Source organism: Bufo bufo, chromosome 4 (genome assembly GCF_905171765.1).
Source record: "Bufo bufo chromosome 4, aBufBuf1.1, whole genome shotgun sequence".
Lineage (NCBI taxonomy): Eukaryota > Metazoa > Chordata > Amphibia > Anura > Bufonidae > Bufo > Bufo bufo.
The window spans coordinates 815,031-835,203 of record NC_053392.1 but is presented as its reverse complement, the minus strand read 5'-3'; positions in this window follow the sequence as shown (position 1 = coordinate 835,203).

Here is a 20,173-nt window from a genome sequence, read left to right as displayed (position 1 = left end):
ATCTGTGGTGTTACATAGGACTGCAGGTGACATCTACTACATTATCTGTAATCAGAGAGTTATCACTGTGTTATCTGTGGTGTTACATAGGACTGCAGGTGACACCTACTACATTATCTGTACTCAGAGAGATATCACTGCGTTATATGAGGTGTTACATAGGACTGCAGGTGACATCTACTACATTATCTGTACTCAGAGAGTTACCACTGTGTTATCTGTGGTGTTACATAGGACTGCAGTGACATCTACTGCATTATTTGTAACGGGCGTGGTCACAGGTGGGGTGGGGGGCCATTATTTGGCTTGCCCTGGGTGCTTGCATCCCACACTATGCCGTTAAATAGTAGAAATAAAGCGATTGATTCCAGCAGAAGTTAGAAATTGTTGTGGGTTCCTTTATTCCGTGTAGTACAGATCCATACAGTGACAGCATCACCTCAGTGTTCCAAGTGAACGTCTACGCGTGTCGAACCAACATGTTCTTAGTCGTGACCGATCAGAGATCCAGCTGGCCATGTCTATAGAGGCTAGCCGCTACCTCTCCTCCCACCTCCAGGTGATAGCTAGAAGGAGCTGATTGCAGCACACCCGGGGCACAGCCAATAGGAACAACTGAAATTAACATTGGTGCAAATAGAACGTCTATATAAAAATATATATATATACTATTCGGGCCCCTGGGTCCCAATCAGGAATAACAGAACATGCCAGTCTCCAAATAATTCTGCAAAAGCGAGACATTGGCGAAAAACATATATAGCTTCCTGAAAAAACCGCATGGTCCGAATAGTAGTTTACAATGTTAAAAACGGAAAGATGCAAATTAGAAATGGCGAAAGTGTCCTCATAGCTGCTGATCTGGATGAAACAACACAATAGGAATGTATATATGAGCTCACCAGGAATGGACCCAATCCTAATAGAGATACAGGAGTTCCTTCTTTAAGTTCAAACCTTTCGGATGTCTTGTTTTTAATCGTAGAATCCAAAAGGCTTCCCTTTGTATTAATCGCCTTTGGAAATCGCCCCCTCGAATAGAGGGAAAAACTCGCTCGATTCCAAAGGCAGAGAAAGTTCGTAAGCTCCGACCATGCATCGAAACAAAGTGCCTGGCAGCATTCGAAATATTGACATAAGAAGAATTAGTGACATAATTCAAATGTTCCAGGATTCTATTCTTCAACCTTCTTGTGGTGCTTCCCACATAGAGGAGGTCACACTGGGTACATCTGATGACATTGATTACCCCCGTGGTATTACAATTTATATAAGATTTAATAGAGAAGGTTGTGATATGTTCTGAATCCTCGAAGGTTTTGGTGGGGACAACATAGCCGCAAGTTTTGCAGGGATGGCTGCCGCACCGTGTGGACCCGGTGTATTTGAGCCAGGTGTTGGTCTGAGTTCTTTTCGAAGCTGATTTGAATAATGAAGGAGACAGGGATGAGGCCAGCATGGGAGACCGTCTGGCTGCCACCCTGTAGCCATCCTGCAGTAAACCATGTAAAATATCGTCATCATATAGGATCGATATACATTCTGATATAACCCGTTTGACCTGCTGAAATTGATTACTGTAGGTAAGAACCAAAGTAGGTGGATTAATGCGATCTTTCACACCCGCTGTGTTTCCTTCCTTCCCTGCCTTGTCATCTCTCCCGAAGAGTAATGTCTTACCACTTTTCGTCTGTGCTATTTTTTCAGCCCTCTTAATCATCTAAGTGGGATAACCCCTTACAAATAGTCGTGATGTGATGAGTCGGCATTCCAATGTGAAGGCCGTATCATCACTACAATTTCTTCTGGCAAATCTCTCCTACCGGAATAGACTTCATAGTATGTATGGGGTGATGGCTGTTGGCTCTCAGGATCTCATTCCCAGAGACTGGTTTACGGTAAGTAGTTGTGTGTGTATTCGAACAGGGAATGCCCGTGAGAGTCAAATCGAGAAAATTTATCGTAAACCTATCCTGCGATTAAGTAAATCTCAGATTATAAGGGTCATCATATAGGTAGCGCATAAAATCAGGTATGGCAGGCACATCGCCGCTCCAAATGATGAGCAAGTCATCGATGTACCTGCCATAATGGGCATGCCATCGATGACCCTTATAATCTGAGATTTACTTAATCGCAGGATAGGTTTACGATAAATTTTCTCGATTTGACTCTCACGGGCATTTCCTGTTCGAATATACACACAACTACTTACTGTAAACCAGTCTCTGGGAATGCGATCCTGAGAGCCAACAGCCATCACCCCATACATACTATGAAGTCTATTCCGGTAGGAGAGATGTGCCAGAAGAAATTGTAGTGATGATACGGCCTTCACATTGGAATGCCGACTCATCACATCACGACTATTAGTAAGGGGTTATCCCACTTGGATGATTAAGAGGGCTGAAAAAATAGCACAGACGAAAAATCGTAAGACATTACTCTTCGGGAGAGATGACAAGGCAGGGAAGGAAGGAAACACAGCGGGTGTGAAAGATCGTATTAATCCACCTACTTTGGTTCTTACCTACAGTAATCAATTTCAGCAGGTCAAAAGGGTTATATCAGAATGTATATTGATTCTATATGATGACGATATTTTACATGGTTTACTGCAGGGTGGCTACAGGGTGGCAGCCAGACGGTCTCCCACGCTAGCCTCATCCCTGTCTCCTTCATTATTCAAATCAGCTTTGAAAAGAACTCAGACCAACACCTGGCTCAAATACACCGGGTCCACACGGTGCGGCAGCCATCCCTGCAAAACTTGCGGCTATGTTGTGCCCACCAAAACCTTCGAGGATTCAGAACATATCACAACCTTCTCCATTAAATCTTATATAAATTGTAATACCACGGGGGTAATCAATGTCATCAGATGTACCCCCCCCCCCATATTTGGATGGACATCACACACATTGCTATGACATGTACAGTATAATACCGCCCCATACCAGTGACCTCTCCGTGATGTAGACTTTGCTCAGCGTCTTCATGTCAGTGACTTCTGTCAGTCGAGTCTCTGTAGAGTTTCACAGAATGTTTTTTGGACTCCTCACTTTACTCTCATCCTCAGATAACAGACCCCCCCCCCCCCCCCCGTGCCTATAACTACACTGCTCAAAAAATAAAGGGAACACAAAAATAACACATCCTAGATCTGAGTTAATTAAATATTCTTCTGAAATACTTTGTTCTTTACATAGTTGAATGTGCTGACAACAGTCAGCCGAAAAATTGGGAAAACGTTGAAAGTAAGGGCTATTTGACCATGAAGGAGAGTGATGGGGTGCTGCGCCAGATGACCTGGCCTCCACAGTCACCGGACCTGAACCCAATCGAGATGGTTTGGGGTGAGCTGGACCGCAGAGTGAAGGCAAAAGGGCCAACAAGTGCTAAGCATCTCTGGGAACTCCTTCAAGACTGTTGGAAGACCATTTCAGGGGACTACCTCTTGAAGCTCATCAAGAGAATGCCAAGAGTGTGCAAAGCAGTAATCAAAGCTAAAGGTGGCTACTTTGAAGAACCTAGAATATGACATATTTTCAGTTGTTTCACACTTGTTTGTTATGTATATAATTCCACATGTGTTAATTCATAGTTTTGATGCCTTCATAGTCATGAAAATAAAGAAAACTCTTTGAATGAGAAGGTGTGTCTAAACTTTTGGTCTGTACTTTATAAGCTCACCAGGAATGGACCCAATCCTAATAGAGATACAGGAGTTCCTTCTTTAAGTTCAAACCTTTCGGATGTCTTGTTTTTAATCGTAGAATCCAAAAGGCTTCCCTTCGTATTAATCGCCTTTGGAAATCGCCCCCTCGAATAGAGGGAAAAACTCGCTCGATTCCAAAGGCAGAGAAAGTTCATAAGCTCCGACCATGCATCGAAACAAAGTGCCTGGCAGCATTCGAAATATTGACATAAGAAGAATTAGTGACATAATTCAAATGTTCCAGGATTCTATTCTTCAACCTTCTTGTGGTGCTTCCCACATAGAGGAGGTCACACTGGGTACATCTGATGACATTGATTACCCCCGTGGTATTACAATTTATATAAGATTTAATAGAGAAGGTTGTGATATGTTCTGAATCCTCGAAGGTTTTGGTGGGCACAACATAGCCGCAAGTTTTGCAGGGATGGCTGCCGCACCGTGTGGACCCGGTGTATTTGAGCCAGGTGTTGGTCTGAGTTCTTTTCGAAGCTGATTTGAATAATGAAGGAGACAGGGATGAGGCCAGCATGGGAGACCAACTGGCTGCCACCCTGTAGCCATCCTGCAGTAAACCATGTAAAATATCGTCATCATATAGGATCGATATACATTCTGATATAACCCGTTGGACCTGCTGAAATTGATTACTGTAGGTAAGAACCAAAGTAGGTGGATTAATACGATCTTTCACACCCGCTGTGTTTCCTTCCTTCCCTGCCTTGTCATCTCTCCCGAAGAGTAATGTCTTACGATTTTTCGTCTGTGCTATTTTTTCAGCCCTCTTAATCATCCAAGTGGGATAACCCCTTACTAATAGTCGTGATGTGATGAGTCGGCATTCCAATGTGAAGGCCGTATCATCACTACAATTTCTTCTGGCACGCAACATCTCTCCTACCGGAATAGACTTCATAGTATGTATGGGGTGATGGCTGTTGGCTCTCAGGATCTCATTCCCAGAGACTGGTTTACGGTAAGTAGTTGTGTGTATATTCGAACAGGGAATGCCCGTGAGAGTCAAATCGAGAAAATTAATCGTAAACCTATCCTGCGATTAAGTAAATCTCAGATTATAAGGGTCATCATATAGGTAGCGCATAAAATCAGGTATGGCAGGCACATCGCCGCTCCAAATGATGAGCAAGTCATCGATGTACCTGCCATAATGGGCATGCCATCGATGACCCTTATAATCTGAGATTTACTTAATCGCAGGATAGGTTTACGATAAATTTTCTCGATTTGACTCTCACAGGCATTCCCTGTTCGAATATACACACAACTACTTACTGTAAACCAGTCTCTGGGAATGCGATCCTGAGAGCCAACAGCCATCACCCCATACATACTATGAAGTCTATTCCGGTAGGAGAGATGTGCCAGAAGAAATTGTAGTGATGATACGGCCTTCACATTGGAATGCCGACTCATCACATCACGACTATTAGTAAGGGGTTATCCCACTTGGATGATTAAGAGGGCTGAAAAAATAGCACAGACGAAAAATCGTAAGACATTACTCTTCGGGAGAGATGACAAGGCAGGGAAGGAAGGAAACACAGCGGGTGTGAAAGATCGCATTAATCCACCTACTTTGGTTCTTACCTACAGTAATCAATTTCAGCAGGTCAAAAGGGTTATAGCAGAATGTATATTGATTCTATATGATGACGATATTTTACATGGTTTACTGCAGGGTGGCTACAGGGTGGCAGCCAGACGGTCTCCCACGCTAGCCTCATCCCTGTCTCCTTCATTATTCAAATCAGCTTTGAAAAGAACTCAGACCAACACCTGGCTCAAATACACCGGGTCCACACGGTGCGGCAGCCATCCCTGCAAAACTTGCGGCTATGTTGTGCCCACCAAAACCTTCGAGGATTCAGAACATATCACAACCTTCTCCATTAAATCTTATATAAATTGTAATACCACGGGGGTAATCAATGTCATCAGATGTACCCAGTGTGACCTCCTCTATGTGGGAAGCACCACAAGAAGGTTGAAGAATAGAATCCTGGAACATTTGAATTATGTCACTAATTCTTCTTATGTCAATATTTCGAATGCTGCCAGGCACTTTGTTTCGATGCATGGTCGGAGCTTACAAACTTTCTCTGCCTTTGGAATCGAGCGAGTTTTTCCCTCTATTCGAGGGGGCGATTTCCAAAGGCGATTAATACAAAGGGAAGCCTTTTGGATTCTACGATTAAAAACAAGACATCCGAAAGGTTTGAACTTAAAGAAGGAACTCCTGTATCTCTATTAGGATTGGGTCCATTCCTGGTGAGCTTATAAAGTACAGACCAAAAGTTTAGACACACCTTCTCATTCAAAGAGTTTTCTTTATTTTCATGACTATGAAGGCATCAAAACTATGAATTAACACATGTGGAATTATATACATAACAAACAAGTGTGAAACAACTGAAAATATGTCATATTCTAGGTTCTTCAAAGTAGCCACCTTTTGCTTTGATTACTGCTTTGCACACTCTTGGCATTCTCTTGATGAGCTTCAAGAGGTAGTCCCCTGAAATGGTCTTCCAACAGTCTTGAAGGAGTTCCCAGAGATGCTGTCATGGTCTTACCTTCTTGCTGTTCTCCTTCGTTTGACATGTGCTGGCGGCCATCTTGGTTTCTGGGTTTCTTGTAGCCTCCCACCCTGCGGCTTCTCCTTCCCACTGGGAGGAGCTGGATGCCTAGCTCATATTTATAGGAGGTCTGTGGCTTCAGTTCCTTGCTTGGTCCTCCTGTGTTCACATGCTTCTAGACTGCTGCTGCTTCTGGTTCCTGATCCTGGTTTCGTCCGACTACCCTGCTGGTTCCTGATCCTGGCTTCGTCTGACTACCCTGCTGGTTCCTGATCCTGGCCTCGTCTGACTACCCTTCTGGTTCCTGACATCTGGCTTCGCAAAGACTCTGCTTCGGTTTCGCCATCCGCTTGGACTTTTGCGTTACAGCTTTATTTTCAATAAAGCCTTCTTATTTTCACTTATCTCTTGTTGTACGTCTGGTTCATGGTTCCGTGACATTAGGACCAAGCCATGAATTCTGACGGTACAGGGCCATCCTCGCTACCCATGCTGGTTGCCAGACTTGATCAGCAGGATCACCTGTTGGGTCGGTTCGCTGTGGCGTTGCAAACCCTGCTTGAACGCACGGCTCATTTCGCTCCCGTTGCCGATGGGTCGGTTGTCGCTCCTGGGCCCGCTCCTACTGCCGCTCCGGTTGTTGCGCCAGAGTCTACCCCGACACCTGTTGTTGCACCTGCGGTGTTTCGGGGTATGACTGGTTCTGCCCCTCTTCCACAGCGCTTTGGGGGAGAGCCAACTCAGTGCCGAGGTTTCCTTAACCAGGTGGGCATTTATTTTGAGTTGCTGCCACATGCCTTTCCTACTGAGAGATCAAAGGTGGGCTTCTTGATCTCGCTGCTCTCGGACAAGGCCTTGGCCTGGGCCAGCCCTTTATGGGAGAACAACAATCCGGTGGTTGCCGAGTTTTCCGGTTTTGTTGCTTCTCTTCGGAAGGTATTCGATGTGCCGGCTCGTGCTGCCTCTGCTGCGAAGCTCCTTATGTCCATCAGACAGGGTTCACGATCCGTAGCTGAATACGCCATTGAGTTTCGTACCCTGGCAGCAGAGGTGGGCTGGAATAATGAGGCTCTGGTCGCTGCTTTCTCTCATGGTCTCTCGGATGCCTTGAAGGATGAGGTTGCAGCTAAGGACCTACCAGTGGAGCTCGAGTCTCTTATTTCTTTCCTGATTTTGATTGACACCAGACTCAGGGAGAGACCTTCCTTTAAGGAGAGCCTGCGGAGGTTTTCTAACAGATTGGCGCCTACGTTTGCTGTCCCACCTGTGCCTCCCTCTTCTCCCACGCCTCCTGGGGATGACTTGTCTGGGGGTGAACCCATGCAGCTGGGGTTTGCTCGCCTGTCCGAGGGGGAGAGGGTACTCCGGAGACGCGAGGGCCGATGCATGTACTGTGGTCTCGGTGGGCATTTTCGGTTGGCATGTCCAAACCGTCCGGGAAACGCTCGCACCTGAGATCCTGTCGGGGGCAGATCTTGGGTGGAGTCTCCTCGTCCCCGGTTTCCCGTGTTGACAAACCACTGATCACTGTTGTCCTCTCCTGGGTCGGGGGCTCGGTGACGACCCAGGCGTTGGTGGACTCTGGTGCTGGTGGTTTGTTCATTGATAATGTGTTCGCTGCCGCCAATTCCATTCCTCTGCAGGCTCGAGGTTCCCCACTGGCTCTTGAGGCGATAGACGGCAGACCCCTTCTGCCGCCACACGTGACTCATGAGACCCTTCCAGTGGGGATAGCCATTGGTGCTGTTCACAGAGAGTCGGTCTGCCTCCAGGTTATTTCGTCTCCACACTACTCGGTGGTCTTGGGGTACCCCTGGCTCCGGAAGCATAATCCGACTTTCGATTGGAGATCGGCCGAGATCCTCTCGTGGTCACCGCAGTGTGGGGCTAGTTGCATCCATGGGTCTGTCAAGTTGCTGTGTACTTCCTCGGACTCTCTGTTGCCTCCTGAATACAAGGAGTACCGGGATGTATTCGATAAGGTGCGCGCGGTTGCCCTACCTCCGCACCGCCCATACGATTGTGCCATAGAGTTACAATCTGGTGCCGTTCCTCCTCGTGGCAAAGTCTATCCACTGTCGGTAGCGGAGAATGAGGCCATGGAGGAGTACGTGAGGGAGGCGCTTTCACGCGGACACATTCGCAAATCCTCGTCCCCGGCAGGGGCTGGATTTTTCTTTGTGAAAAAGAAGGGCGGTGAGTTGAGGCCTTGCATCGATTACAGGGGTCTCAATCGCATCACGATCAAGAACGCTTACCCGATACCCTTGATTTCCGAGCTGTTCAATCGCCTTAAAGGGGCCACGGTCTTTACCAAACTCGACCTGAGGGCGGCATATAACCTGGTAAGGATCAAGGCGGGCGATGAGTGGAAGACCGCGTTTAACACCAGGACCGGTCATTATGAATCCTTGGTTATGCCCTTTGGGTTGTGCAATGCGCCCGCAGTCTTTCAGGAATTCATCAACGATGTTTTCCGTGACCTGTTGCAGCAGTGTGTGGTGGTCTATTTGGATGACATCTTGGTATATTCTGAATCCATGGAGGCCCACATTCTGGATGTCAGACGAGTGTTGCAACGGTTACGAGAGAACAAGCTGTTCGGTAAGCTTGAGAAATGCGAATTTCACCGATCCCAGGTAACCTTCTTAGGTTACATCATTTCCGCTGAGGGGTTCTCCATGGATCCTGAGAAGGTTTCGGCTGTCTTACAGTGGCCCCAGCCCAGTGGTCTTCGTTCCCTGCAGCGCTTTTTGGGCTTCGCCAATTATTATCGGAAGTTCATCAGGGACTTTTCCATGCTAGCCAAGCCTCTCACGGATCTGACCAGGAAGGGCAGTAATTCCCAGGTCTGGCCGCTCGAGGCCATCCGAGCTTTTGAGGCTCTAAAGTCCGCCTTTGTGTCGGCTCCGATTCTGTCGCATCCCAACCCTGGGTTGCCCTTTGTCCTCGAGGTGGACGCGTCTGAGACGGGAGTAGGCGCCCTTCTGTCTCAGCGTAGAACACCAGAGGGTCCTCTGCTTCCTTGTGGGTTTTACTCCCGGAAACTGTCTTCCGCGGAGTGCAACTATCAGATTGGTGACAGGGAGTTATTGGCCATCGTGCAGGCCCTTAAAGAATGGAGGCACTTGCTCGAGGGTTCGGTGGTTCCGGTCCTCATCCTGACGGACCACAAGAATCTGACCTACCTTTCTGAGGCCAAGAGATTGACACCACGTCAGGCCAGATGGGCTCTGTTCTTGTCACGTTTTAATTACGTGGTCTCCTACCTACCCGGTTCTAAGAACATCATGGCGGATGCCTTATCACGGCAGTACTCCGAGCTGTCCAGGGAGGAGTCGATTCCGACTTCGGTCATACCTCCGAATCAGATCTTGGCCGCCATTCGCACCAGCCTGACCTCTCCCCTGGGTGAGCAGATTTTGGCGGCTCAATCTGGTGCTCCCTTTGGGAGACCTAACGGCAGATGTTTTGTGCCTGAGGAGTTGCGCACTCGGTTGTTGCGAACCTACCATAACTCCAAGACCGCGGGGCATCCTGGAAAGAATCAGCTGTCCTGGGCTGTTTCACGTCTGTTCTGGTGGCCTTCCCTACGTTCCGACATCGCCGCATATGTAGCGGCATGCTCCGTTTGTGCCCAGAGTAAGTCCCCTCGGCACCTTCCGTTGGGCCTTCTGCAACCCATAGCCACCGGGGAGCGCCCATGGTCACACCTGGGGATGGATTTCATTGTGGACCTCCCTGCATCCCGAGGCCATACGGTCATTCTCATGATTGTGGATCGGTTTTCCAAAATGTGCCACTGTGTTCCTCTCAAGAAGTTACCCTCTGCACAAGAGTTGGCCACGATTTTTGCCAGGGAGGTCTTCCGGTTGCACGGTTTGCCCAAGGAGATTGTGTCGGATCGGGGGAGTCAGTTTTTGTCCAGGTTCTGGCGCGCCTTTTGCTCCCAGTTGGGGATTCATCTCTCCTTCTCCTCGGCCTACCACCCTCAGTCCAATGGGGCCGCAGAACGATCCAATCAGGCCTTGGAGCAATTCCTTCGTTGCTATGTCTCCGATCACCAAGACAATTGGGTTGACCTCCTGCCTTGGGCTGAGTTTGCCAGGAACACGGCGGTGAACTCTTCCTCTGGGACGTCTCCCTTCATGGCCAATTATGGGTTCCAACCTGCCGTGTTACCGGAGGTATTCTCTCCCCAGGATATTCCGGCTGTGGAGGATCACCTTTCCGTTCTACGTGCTTCTTGGGTACTGATCCAGAAGTCCCTTGAGGTCTCTGCGCAGCGCCAGAGACTCCAGGATGATCGCAGACGAGCGCCTGCTCCTTCCTACCAGGTCGGAGACCGTGTATGGTTGTCCACCCGCAACCTCAACCTTCGAGTGCCCACTCCCAAGCTGGCGCCTCGCTTTGTTGGTCCCTTCCGAGTGCTTCGCAGGGTTAACCCGGTAGCCTATGCCCTTGCGCTTCCTCCTGGCATGCGGATCTCCAACGTGTTTCATGTCTCCCTGTTGAAGCCACTGGTGTGTAATCGTTTCACTTCCTCGGTTCCTCGGCCTCGTCCGGTCCAAGTGGGTAATCGTGAGGAGTATGAGGTGAGCAATATCCTGGACTCACGCCTGGTCCGCGGTCGGGTGCAGTTTTTGGTCCATTGGCGTGGTTATGGTCCAGAGGAGCGTTCCTGGGTTCCCTCCGCAGATGTCCATGCTCCTGCCTTGCTCCGAGCCTTCCACGCACGCTTCCCTCAGAAACCGTTCTTTACTCCGCGGAGGAGGGGCCCTTGAGGGGGAGGCACTGTCATGGTCTTACCTTCTTGCTGTTCTCCTTCGTTTGACATGTGCTGGCGGCCATCTTGGTTTCTGGGTTTCTTGTAGCCTCCCACCCTGCGGCTTCTCCTTCCCACTGGGAGGAGCTGGATGCCTAGCTCATATTTATAGGAGGTCTGTGGCTTCAGTTCCTTGCTTGGTCCTCCTGTGTTCACATGCTTCTAGACTGCTGCTGCTTCTGGTTCCTGATCCTGGTTTCGTCCGACTACCCTGCTGGTTCCTGATCCTGGTTTCGTCCGACTACCCTGCTGGTTCCTGATCCTGGCTTCGTCTGACTACCCTGCTGGTTCCTGATCCTGGCCTCGTCTGACTACCCTTCTGGTTCCTGACATCTGGCTTCGCAAAGACTCTGCTTCGGTTTCGCCATCCGCTTGGACTTTTGCGTTACAGCTTTATTTTCAATAAAGCCTTCTTATTTTCACTTATCCCTTGTTGTACGTCTGGTTCATGGTTCCGTGACAGATGCTTAGCACTTGTTGGCCCTTTTGCCTTCACTCTGCGGTCCAGCTCACCCCAAACCATCTCGATTGGGTTCAGGTCCGGTGACTGTGGAGGCCAGGTCATCTGGCGCAGCACCCCATCACTCTCCTTCATGGTCAAATAGCCCTTACTTTCAAAGTTTTCCCAATTTTTCGGCTGACTGACTGACCTTCATTTCTTAAAGTAATGATGGCCACTCGTTTTTCTTTACTTAGCTGCTTTTTTCTTGCCATAATACAAATTCTAACAGTCTATTCAGTAGGACTATCAGCTGTGTATCCACCTGACTTCCCCTCAACGCAACTGATGGTCTCAACCCCATTTATAAGGCAAGAAATCCCACTTATTAAACCTGACAGGGCACACCTGTGAAGTGAAGACCATTTCAGGGGACTACCTCTTGAAGCTCATCAAGAGAATGCCAAGAGTGTGCAAAGCAGTAATCAAAGCAAAAGGTGGCTACTTTGAAGAACCTAGAATATGACATATTTTCAGTTGTTTCACACTTGTTTGTTATGTATATAATTCCACATGTGTTAATTCATAGTTTTGATGCCTTCATAGTCATGAAAATAAAGAAAACTCTTTGAATGAGAAGGTGTGTCCAAACTTTTGGTCTATACTGATATATATATATATATATATATATATATATACATACAACCCTCGCTGGCTGTGGCCCCCAGGATACATTCACACCGGCCCCATATACAGTGGATATAAAAAGTTAAAATGTCAGGTTTCTGTGTTGTAAAAAAAATGAGACAAAGATAAATCATTTCAGAACTTTTCCCCCCTTTAATGTGACCTATAAACTGTACAACTCAATGGAAAAACAAACTGAAATCTTGTAGGTGGAGGGAAGAAAAAATATAAGAATAAAATAATATGGTTGCATAAGTGTGCACACCCTTAAACTAATACTTTGTTGAAACACCTTTTGATTGTATTCCAGCACTCAGTCTTTTTGGGTATGAGTGTATCAGCATGGCACATGATACATTCACACCGGCCCCTTTATACAGAGGATATATACAGCCCTCACTGGCTGTGGTCCCCAGGATACATTCACAGGATATATATATATTGTAAGGGATTAGGTAGCGGGGATGTCGTCTTCTGGGTAGACAGGCACAGTTTAGTAGGCACACAGAAATATAAGTCCAAGCAGCAGGATGTTCGTGTGACTGACCTCAGCCAGTTTTATTGTCAGTTTGAGGTACAGAACGAACGTATAACAAACACAATCCTCTGCCTGTCCGGCTCTAACTATACAGGAAGATCCCCTCACTGACCCAGTGCTGGCCTAATACCGGGCACCAAACACAATCCTCTGCCTGTCCGGCTCTAACTATACAGGAAGATCCTCTCACTCACCCAGTGCTGGCCTAATACCGGGCACCAAACACAATCCTCTGCCTGTCCGGCTCTAACTATACAGGAAGATCCCCTCACTGACCCAGTGCTGGCCTAATACCAGCACCAAACACAATCCTCTGCCCCTCCGGCTCTAACTATACAGGAAGATCCCCTCACTGACCCAGTGCCAGCCTAATACCGGGCACCAAACACAATCCTCTGCCCCTCCGGCTCTAACTATACAGGAAGATCCCCTCACTGACCCAGTGCCGGCCTAATACCGGGCACCAAACACAATCCTCTGCCTGTCCGGCTCTAACTATACAGGAAGATCCCCTCACTGACCCAGTGTCGGCCTAATACCGGGCACCAAATACAATCCTCTGACCGTCCGGCTCCAACTATACAGGAAGATCCCCTCACTGACCCAGTGCCAGCCTAATACCGGGCACCAAACACAATGCTCTGCCTGTCCGGCTCTAACTATACAGGAAGATCCCCTCAATGACCCAGTGCCAACCTAATACCGGGCACCAAACGCAATCCTCTGCCTGTCCGGCTCTAACTATACAGGAAGATCCCCTCACTGACCCAGTGCCAGCCTAATACCGGGCACCAAACACAATCCTCTGCCTGTCTGGCTCTAACTATAAAGGAAGATCCCTTCACTGACCCAGTGCCGGCCTAATACTGGGCACCAAACACAATCCTCTGCCCGTCCGGCTCTAACTATAAAGGAAGACCCCCTTACTGACCCAGTGCTGGCCTAATACCGGGCACCAAACACAATCCTCTGCCTGTCCGGCTCTAACTATACAGGAAGATCCCCTCACTGACCCAGTGCCGGCCTAATACCGGACACCAAACACAATCCTCTGCCCGTCCGGCTCTAACTATACAGGAAGATCCCCTCACTGAACCAGTGCTGGCCTAATACCGGGCACCAAACACAATCCTCTGCCCGTCTGGCTCTAACTATATAGGAAGATCCCCTCACTGACCCAGTGCCGGCCTAATACCGGGCACCAAACACAATCCTCTGCCTGTCCGGCTCTAACTATACAGGAAGATCCCCTCACTGACCCAGTGTCGGCCTAATACCGGGCACCAAATACAATCCTCTGACCGTCCGGCTCAAACTATACAGGAAGATCCCCTCACTGACCCAGTGCCAGCCTAATACCGGGCACCAAACACAATCCTCTGCCCGTCTGGCTCTAACTATAAAGGAAGACCCCCTTACTGACCCAGTGCTGGCCTAATACAGGGCACCAAACACAATCCTCTGCCTGTCTGGCTCTAACTATACAGGAAGACCCCCCTCACTGACCCAGTGCCGGCCTAATACCGGGCACCCAACACAATCTTCTGCCTGTCCGGCTCTAACTTCACAGGAAGATCCCCTCACTGACCCAGTGCCAGCCTAATACCGGGCACCAAACACAATCCTCTGCCCCTCCGGCTCTAACTATAAAGGAAGATCCCCTCACTGACCCAGTGCTGGCCTAATACCGGGCACCAAACACAATCCTCTGCCTGTCTGGCTCTAACTATACAGGAAGACCCCCCTCACTGACCCAGTGTCGGCCTAATACCGGGCACCAAACACAATCTTCTGCCTGTCCGGCTCTAACTATACAGGAAGATCCCCTCACTGACCCAGTGCCAGCCTAATACCGGGCACCAAACACAATCCTCTGCCTGTCTGGCTCTAACTATACAGGAAGACCCCCCTCACTGACCCAGTGCCGGCCTAATACCGGGCACCCAACACAATCTTCTGCCTGTCCGGCTCTAACTTCACAGGAAGATCCCCTCACTGACCCAGTGCCAGCCTAATACCGGGCACCAAATACAATCCTCTGACCGTCCGGCTCAAACTATACAGGAAGATCCCCTCAGTGACCCAGTGCCAGCCTAATACCGGGCACCAAACACAATCCTCTGCCCGTCTGGCTCTAACTATAAAGGAAGACCCCCTTACTGACCCAGTGCTGGCCTAATACCGGGCACCAAACACAATCCTCTGCCTGTCTGGCTCTAACTATACAGGAAGATCCCCTCACTGACCCAGTGCCAGCCTAATACCGGGCACCAAACACAATCCTCTGCCTGTCTGGCTCTAACTATACAGGAAGATCCCCTCACTGACCCAGTGCCAGCCTAATACCGGGCACCAAACACAATCCTCTGCCCGTCTGGCTCTAACTATACAGGAAGATCCCCTCACTGACCCAGTGCCAGCCTAATACCGGGCACCAAACACAATCCTCTGCCCGTCTGGCTCTAACTATACAGGAAGACCCCCCTCACTGACCCAGTGCCGGCCTAATACCGGGCACCCAACACAATCTTATGCCTGTCCGGCTCTAACTTCACAGGAAGATCCCCTCACTGACCCAGTGCCGGCCTAATACCGGGCACCAAACACAATCCTCTGCCCCTCCGGCTCTAACTATACAGGAAGATCCCCTCACTGACCCAGTGCTGGCCTAATACCGGGCACCAAACACAACATCAGTCTGTACCTAGTGAAGTGCTCTCACAGGCTCCAAGCAGATCACCTGTTCCCAGGCTGAGAGCGAGGTGTGTCTGGACTCCTGACTAAATAAGGCCATCACATCTGACCACTAATTAATACAGACAGCCCAAGACCCGGACTGCCCAGGTGAAGTGGAAGCCCACCCTTATTTCCCCACTCCAGCAAACCAGTCCCTGAGACAACCGCACAGATCTGTCATTCACATATCCTGGTTGCTTAATTAAACCATGAAGTGAGGAAACTTGGACAAACATGTAACCTCTCCACCAGTTCTCCAGCCCTCGCTGACTGTGGCCCACAGGATACATTCACATCAGCCTTGTATACAGAGGATATTATATATATATATATACACACAGGGGTGGATTAAGTGCATGATAGGCCCGGGGCCGTCTACCCAACTTGGGCCCCTCCCTCCATTTTAGTTTAGTTTTTTTGTATGAAGAGGCTGCGGTGCTTCATGAGCGCCACAGTCTCTTCCTAGGCCATATGACATCTTCAGACAAAAAAAAATACCCCAAATTACCCCAAATTGGGTCCTTTGGGAAAGATTTGGTCGCCAAATTTAAAATACATATTATAATAAAAAAGACATGGAGGAGAATACAGCACCACATACCTCCTACATCCAGGGACATCTCCTGTCATGTAGACCTTCTCTTTCCTCATCTCCTCCATCTGACCCAGACCACCATGGCAAATTCTTTCAGCCACATCTCGTCTCTACAGTTTGTAACACAGACACCTTAGATTTCTAAATTTTTCCATCAACCTCCTCATCCTGGTGTCCCCACAGTGTCATTCTGCCACCCCCAATACTGTGCCCGTTGTGCCCCCCAATGCCCCAGGTACTATACTGCTGAAAAAATAGTGACCCTAATAGACATAATTGGGGTAATTTATCAAACTGGTGTAAAGTAGAACTGGATTTCCAAAAGAGCTGTCAAATATGAAAGGTGGAATCTGATTGGCTGCTATGGGCAACTAAGCCAGTTCTGCTTTACACCAGTCTGATAAATTACCCCAAAAGTTCCTATAGTGTCCACAGCAGCTATAATGTCCCCTAGAGTGCCCCCAGTAATAATACCACCCTCTATTGTGCTCCAGGCAATAATCCCTGTATAGTGTCCCCAAAAATAATAGAATTGCCTCTACAGTGCCTCCCCAATAGCAACACACCCATATAGTAATTTCCATCACACTGCCCCCACATAGTAATCCCCCCATAATAATTTCCCCCCACACAGTAATTTCCCCCAAACTGCCCCCATATAGTAGTTTGCCCCCCACAGTAATTTCCCCTACATAGTAATTTCCCCCACATAGTAATTTCCCCACACTGCTCCCACATAGTAATTTTCCCCACACTGCCCCTACATGGTAATTTCCCCCACACTGCTCCCACATAGTAATTTCCCCCACACTGCCCCCACATAGCAATTTCCCCACACTGTCCCCACATAGTAATTTCCCCACACTGTCCCCACATAGTCATTTCCCCACATAGTAATTTGCCCCCACACAGCCCCATATAGTCATTTTTCCCCACACAGCCCCACATAGTAATTTGCCCCCACACAGCCCCATATAGTAATTTGCCCCCGCACTGTCCCCACATAGCAATTTCCCCACACTGTCCCCACATAGTAATTTCCCCACACTGTCCCCACATAGTAATTTCCCCCCACATAGTAGTCCCTCCCATAATAATTTGGCCCCACACAGCCCTCAGATTCCCCCCCATGTACTCAATGTCTCTTCCCTAATATGTCCTCCTGTGTGTCCCCCCCACATGTCCCCCAAAGTAGGCACATGAAATAAAAAAATAAAAAAAATTAAAAGCTAAATACTCACCTATGTTCAGGGCCAGGCGCTTGCTTGCAGATGAAGGCGGGATGAGGCAGGCGTGCACACGTCACAGTGCTGCGTCCCGGCACAGGCGCGCAATGACGTCATCACGCCCGCCTGCGCCGGGATTTCACTACCGCATAAGCTTCAGGCCTACTAGGCCTGAAGCCTATGGCGGTGATCTGCGACGCGACAGGGAGCTATGCGCTCCCGTGCCCCGCCGAAGTATGTGGGCGTTCGGGTCGACGTTGGACCCCCCAGTGGTGCTGGGCCCGGGGCTGCCGACCCGAACGTCCCTATTGTAATCCGCCACTGTGTGTGTATATATATATATATATATATATATATATTCAGAAAAATGAGCGGCACTCCAGAAATAAAAGCAGTGAACCCTTTATTCACACCAGTGGTGCAACGTTTCGGCTCTAGTCACGAGCCTTTCTCAAGCAAAGATACAACTCAAATGATGGTGATTATATAAGAGATACCAATCACGTGGTCACAGCCCAGTGGGTGTGTTCAATAATTCATAAAAATACATAACAATCATTAATAGTGAATATACATCGTGCCGTTGGTACAGGAAATCATACTGATCATCATTTAAAAGCAGTGACAAGTGTTGAATACAAAACAATGTATGGATCAGGTACATAAACATGAACATGATCGGATAATGTGCCAACATATAATATATACGACATAAATAAGTATATGGGGGAGGAGCAACAAAGTAGTATCGCAGAACATACCTACTGAGCGAGGAGGCTCATTCAGTGCCGTGGAGTCGGCGTTGTGGATGTCCTACTGCGCAGGCGTGGCAGCGCACCAATCGCAAGTACTCAGCAAGCCTGGAATACTGCACGTCATCGCAGTGGGCCGGCTTCAATACGTCACTACAGACGTCCTCCCAGAAGAGCACAGTGTATAATCCTCTGCGCATGCTCAATAGAAAATCGAGCTAAACGCGCCATCTTAGTTACTGGAAGACTGCCCCTGAGCCACCACTCTGCATATCGCACCCCACCACAGACAAAAGCGGGCATAGGGGGTTGGAAAAGGGCAAAGGGAACCCCATAAAACAGGGTACCCATATACCCCATCCTGGCAGAGAACCCAGCACAACCACGGTAACCGCAGTGTCTGCAGGGATAACGCCAGGAGATCCACCCTCCCCACCTGCCCGAGAGGGATCTCCTCTATATGGTCCACGGATGCTGCAGAAGTGTGTGCAGTACGGCTCCCAATAGAAAAGGAAAAAATTGTGAAAAGGAGGATTTTGATAGAATATCATAATGCGGTGTCTGCCATGCCTGTCAGCAACAGAAACTAAATCAAACATAGATATAAAATGTAGACTATAATAGAATGAACCCCTTCCATGGTATGCTGCGTATACTCCAGCCATATGTTCCATACCCCAATGTGCAAGGTAAAAGTGATCTAGAAAGAATGAGAAAAATGTTAGAATAAGAAAATCATGAGTTATATAACTCTCAACGTATGTACACAATAGTGCAAAACAGTATCGAGCAATAAAGAGAGGGCAAACCAACCCTCACAGAACATCCCCAAAATTGTAATCAGCGTTCAAGCCCTTTGGCTTCAAGCTATCCAACTTGTGGATCCAGCTCAACTCTCTGCGTTTAAGTATCCTGGATCTATCCCCCCCTCGCCGAGGCTGGGGTATATGATCCAGGATCCAACACCTCAGATCACCTTCTTTGTGCATCGCCTCAGTAAAATGTTTCGCTACAGGCAAATCTAGCCGTCTTTTGCGTATACTGAGACGGTGATTATTGAGGCGGGTCTTCAATTCAGTTGTTGTCTCACCCACATAAAGCAAATTACATGGGCAAGACAACACATAGATGACATGATTAGAATCACAAGTCAGGTGAAATGAAATAGCATAGGACACACCAGTATTGGGGTGTACAAAATACCTTCCCTTACGGATATATCTGCAATTAACGCAGTTTAGGCAGGGAAAGCAGCCTAAGCCAGACTGAGTCAATTTGGTTTGCTTCAAAGACACCCCTGAGCCAATATCGGCCTTGACCAACTGGTCACGCAGATTCCGTGATCGACGATATGATGCCAATGGTGGACGTGAGAACTCAGGGATGTCTTTGAAGCATGTACCCAACAGTCCCCAGTGTTTGTTCAGTATCCTATTGATTGAAGGACTGAGTTCAGTATATACTGAAACAAACGGAACCCTGGCCTTTTTCTGGACAGTGTCCCGTTTTGTCAGTAGCTCAGTCCTATCAAACATACGCACTCTGTCCATGTGTTCGTTCAGCAGTGGTTTGGGATAACCCCTGTCGCGGAACTTAACAGCCATGGAATTCAGAGTCGCATCCAGTTTGCTCTCATCAGAGACAACACGTTTGACACGAAGAAATTGAGAGAAGGGTAGCGACCGGATCATTCTCCGAGGGTGTGAGCTGTTGTAACACAAAAACGTGTTGGTATCAGTGGGTTTTGTGTACAGCTCAGTGTGCAACACACCCTCGTTGAACACTACTCGTGTATCTAAAAACTGGATCTCAGTACGAGAATGAATGAGGGTGAACTGTAGGTTAGGATCATGGCTATTCAAGAAGTCATGAAATTCAACCAGGTCAGTCTCGGAACCTGTCCATATGAGGAAGATGTCGTCGATATATCGCCACCACCTCAGCACATGGCTGAAGTGGTGGGACAGATAGACGACATCTTCCTCATAGCACCGCATGAAAATATTTGCATACGTGGGGGCCACGTGAGACCCCATGGCCACACCACGTGCTTGCAAATA